At 45.0% G+C, this 5,000-nt stretch overlaps 1 protein-coding gene across 3 annotated transcripts in view; it reads right to left on the bottom strand.

Annotated features, from left to right (window-relative positions):
* The window catches only part of LOC121573843 (netrin receptor UNC5C-like), a 230,145-nt gene that overhangs the window by 107,292 nt on the left and 117,853 nt on the right, over positions 1 to 5,000 (bottom strand). The window lies entirely within an intron of this gene.

Here is a 5,000-nt window from a genome sequence, read left to right as displayed (position 1 = left end):
CTATTGGAGATGATTCATTATTAATGCAATCATTAGCGCTGGCTAGCATTAGCAACTTTTATTGATCACTCACTGACATGCAGGCTGCTGGAGCAGCAGTCACTGAGGGGGGAAGGAGGGGTGGAGGGGGTAAGTACCCTGATTATCTGCCCCCCCAAATGAAGAGCACCACTCCTGTTTGATGCTACCAGACATAACTCTTACAGGATGGATGGTGAGCTGTGTGTCTCCAGTGTGTCTTACACTGCTACTCTGCTCATACATATAATTAACTCTGGGCTCATTTGTTCAGATCAATGGCTACAGCTCACTGGAGACTAGAGCTGGAGACCAGCACAGGCCCATCTCTCAGCGCTAGAGGTCTAATGGACTGTTATTATGACCATATGCATACAGTAGGTGTTCCTATCTTATGCAAACATAGGTAGCTACAGTTTTTATTAGATAAAATAATACAAGTTAATCCACGTCTTTGGGTCTTTGAAAAGCACTATTACAAATCCTACAATATCCTAACCCTCTGATCTAAATCTATCAATCAAACTCAAATCCGAGCATGATGGAAATAATATTTGGTAACGACAAAAAAACTCCCTGCCAGCGTTTGAGAGGTGAGATCAATGGTGCACGTCTAGCGTGGGTGTTCCTCTAGTGAGGCAGCACTGCATGACTTCTAAAGCAGGGCCATGGTAGAGCACAGCACTAATGATGCTGTTCCTCAGCCTGGGTAGGAAGGAGAGGCAGGAGAGGCAGCCCAGTAGTCTCTCTGTGTCTATTTCTGCAGTCTGAAACACTGATACATATACAGGAGATACAGATAGAGGAAGAGAGGCTTTGGCCTCTATCTTTATCTTTAGCAGTCTCTCACTCCATCACCCATATGGTACCCATACATCTCTCTCTCTCTCTCTCTCTCTCTCTCTCTCTCTCTCTCTCTCTCTCTCTCTCTATTTGTCTCTCTCTCTATTTCTCTATTTCTCTCTCTCTCTCTCTCTCTAGTGAGCATAGCCTTGCTATTGAGAAAGGCCGCCGTAGGCAGACCTGGCTCTCAAGAGAAGACAGGCTATGTGCACACTGCCCACAAAATGAGGTGGAAACTGAGCTGCACTTCCTAACCTCCTGCCAAATGTATGACCATATTAGAGACACATATTTCCCTCAGATTACAGCGATCCACAAAGAATTCGAAAACAAACCCAATTCTGATAAACTCCCTTATCTACTGGGTGAAAAACCACAGTGTGCCATCACAGCTGCAAGATTTGTGACCTGTTGCCACAAGAAAAGGGCAACCAGTGAAGAACAAACACCATTGTAAATACAACCCATATTTATGTTTATTTATTTTCCCATTTGTACTTTAACTATTTGCACATTGTTACAACACTGTATATATACATAATATGACATTTGAAATGTCTTTATTCTTTTGAAACTTCTGAGTGTAATGTTTACTGTTAATATTTATTGTTTATTTCACTTTTGTTTACTATCTACTTCACTTGCTTTGGCAATGTTAACACATGTTTCCCATGCCAATAAAGCCCTTAAATAGAAATTGAAAATTGAAATTGAAATTGAATTGAGAGAGAGAGAGAGAGAGAGAGAGAGAGAGAGAGAGAGAGAGAGAGAGAGAGAGAGAGAGAGAGAGAGAGAGAGAGAGAGAGAGAGAATGTGTCTGCATAGCCTTTGGGCTTCAGTGCAGGGAGTGTGGTGTGTGTGTGTATGGTTGAATGTTTGGGGTTGTATGAGTGTGTGTAGCCTCTAGGGCTGGGTTTGTGGAGCGTGGTGTGTGTATGATGTGTGGGTTGGTTTCTTGTAGATGCTTTTAGTACACATGCTTTCTGACATGATGGCAAGTGGGCACCACCAACTGCTAACCTCTTCTTTGTCAATGTCAACACTGCAAAACACTTATTATCAATCTTCACAACAGCTCAAGTACAGCCCCATGTCAAAATGAAAAGAAAATGGATTTTTTAAATTCTCTGACCATTTAAAAAAAAATATCTGCTCTGGTATACACTGAGTGTACAAAAACTGATCTTTCCATGACATAGACTGACCAGGTGAATCAAGGTGAAAGCTATGATGCCTTATTGATGTCACCTGTTAAATCCACTTCAATCAGTATAGATGAAGGGGAGGAGACATGTTAAAGAAGGATTTTTAAGCCTTGAGACAATTGAGACATGGATTGTGTATGTGTGCCATTCAGAGGGTGAATGGGCAAGACAAAAGATTTAAGTGCCTTTGAACGGGGTATGGTTTATAGTGCATTCGGAAAGTATTCAGACCCCTTTACTTTTTCCACATTTTGTTACGTTACAGCCTTATTCTAAAATGGATTAAATAAATACAAATCCTCATCAATCCACACACAATACCCCATAATAACAAAGCAAAAACAGGTTTTTAGAATTTTTAGCAAATGTATTAACTATAAAAAACAGTATTCAGACCCTTTGCTATGAGACTCGAAATTGAGCTCAGGTGCATCCTGTTTCCATTGATCATCCTTGAGATGTTTCTACAACTTGATTGGAGTCCACCTGTGGTAAATTCAATTGATTTGGAAAGGCACACACCTGTCTATATAAGGTCCCACAGTTGACAGTGCATGTCAGAGCAAAAACCAAGCCATGAGATCAAAGGAATTGTCCGTAGATCTCCGAGACAGGATTGTGTCGAAGCACAGATCTGGGGAAGGGTACCAAAACATTTCTGCAGCATTGAAGGTCCCCAAGAACACAGTGGCCTCCATCATTCTTAAATGGAAGAAGTTTGGAACCACCAAGACTCTTCCTAGAGCTGGCCGCCCGGCCAAACTGAGCAATCTGGGGAGAAGGGCCTTGGTCAGTGAGATGACCAAGAACCCGATGGTCACTCTGACAGAGCTCCAGAGTGCCTCTGTGGAGATGGGAGAACCTTCCAGAAAGACAAACATCTCTGCGGCACTCCACCAATCAGGCCTTTATGGTAGAGTGTCCAGATGAAAGCCACTCCTCAGTAAAAGGCACATGACAGCCCGCTTGGAGTTTGCCAAAAGGCACCTAAAGGACTTTCAGACCATGAGAAACAAGATTCTCTGGTCTGATGAAACCAAGATTGAACTCTTTGGCCTGAATGCCAAGTGTCACGTCTGGAGGGAACCTGGCACCATCCCTATGGTGAAGCATGGTGGTGACAGAATCATGCTGTGGGGATGTTTTTCAGCGGCAGGGAATGGGAGACTAGTCAGGATCAAGGGAAAGATGAACGGAGCAAAGTACAGAGAGATCCTTGATGAAAACTTGCTCCAGAGCACTCAGGACCTCAGACTGGGGTGAAGGTTCACCTTTCAACAGGACAACGACCCTAAGCACACAGCCAAGACAACACAGGAGTGGCTTCGGGACAAGTCTCTGAATGTCCTTGAGTGGCCCAGCCAGAGCACGGACTTGAACCCGATCCAACATCTCTGGAGAGACCTGAAAATAGCTATGCAGCGACGCTCCCCATCCAACCTAACAGAGCTTGAGAGGATCTGCAGAGAAGAATGGGAGAAACTCCCCAAATACACGTATGCCAAGCTTGTAGCGTCATACCCAAGAATACTCGAGGCCAAAGGTGCTTCAACAAAGTACTGAGTAAAGGGTCTGAATACTTATGTAAATGTGACATTTCCATTGTATTTTATTTTATATATTTGCAAAAATGTGTAAAAAACTGTTTTTGTGTGTGTGTGTATTCCAGTGAGTGCAGGGATGTATGTGTGTTTTGTATTCCAGTGAGTGCAGGAATGTGTGTGTGTGTATTCCAGTGAGTGCAGGGATGTGTGTGTGTGTGTGTATTCCCGTGAGTGCAGGAATGTGTGTGTGTGTGTGTGTATTCCAGTGAGTGCAGGGATGTGTGTGTGTGTTTATTCCAGTAAGTGCAGGGATGTGTGTGTGTGTGTGTGTGTGTGTGTATTCCAGTGAATGCAGGGATGTATGTGTGTGTGTATTCGAGTGAGTGCAGGAATGTGTGTGTGTGTGTGTATTCCAGTGAGTGCAGGGATGTGTGTGTGTGTGTGTGTGTATTCCAGTGAGTGCAGGAATGTGTGTGTGTGTATTCCAGTGAGTGCAGGGATGTAGTGTGTGTGTGTGTGTGTGTGTGTGTGTGTGTGTGTGTGTGTGTGTATGTGTGTGTGTATGTGTATTCCAGCGAGTGCAGGGATGTGTGTGTGTGTGCATTCCAGTGAGTGCAGGGATGTGTGTGTGTGTGTGTGTGTGTGTGTGTGTGTGTATTCCAGTGAGTGCAGGAATGTGTGTGTGTGTATTCCAGTGAGTGCAGGGATGTATGTGTGTGTGTGTGTGTGTGTGTGTGTGTGTGTGTGTGTATGTGTGTGTGTGTGTGTGTGTATTCCAGCGAGTGCAGGGATGTGTGTGTGTGTGTTCCAGTGAGTGCAGGGATTTGTGTGTGTCTCTGAGCCCCGGGATTAAAGAGGGTAAATGCTGTGTGATCATTACCTATGGGCTACAGAAAAAAGTCAATTTGCCCCTTTGGCAGCTGAATACAGCCAATCAGCCGAGTGCTGCTGTGTGTAATGGCTGTGGAGCCCAGAGGAGCAGGCTTTAGTTAGAAACAGCCTCAGCCTCTCCACTCTGGGATTCACCATTCAACCTCTACATGAGTGGGGGCAAAACACGCCACACAAATGCGCACATGCAAGCACACACGCGCACACACACACACGAGAGGTCATGCCCGTGGGACAGTCAGGACACACTAGTGCAAGCAGAAAGGACAGGCAAACAAAGACATAGAGGGAGAATGGTAAGCAGAAGGTCCAGCAGACTGTCCCTCTCTGTCTGACTGTCTGACTGACTGACTGTCTACAGGCCAGGACTGTCTACTGTGCCCACTGGGTCTGATGCCCTTCGCCAGGGTGTGTGTATGAATGTATCTGACTGCTGCTACGACATGGTTTGTGAGAGTCGGGGTGGGGGTGAGGGTGAGGGTGAGGGTATGGAGGCCTT

Source organism: Coregonus clupeaformis, chromosome 9, assembly GCF_020615455.1.
Source record: "Coregonus clupeaformis isolate EN_2021a chromosome 9, ASM2061545v1, whole genome shotgun sequence".
NCBI lineage: Eukaryota > Metazoa > Chordata > Actinopteri > Salmoniformes > Salmonidae > Coregonus > Coregonus clupeaformis.
The sequence above is the reverse complement of the archived record's forward strand: the minus strand, read 5'-3'. Positions and strand labels throughout refer to the sequence as shown.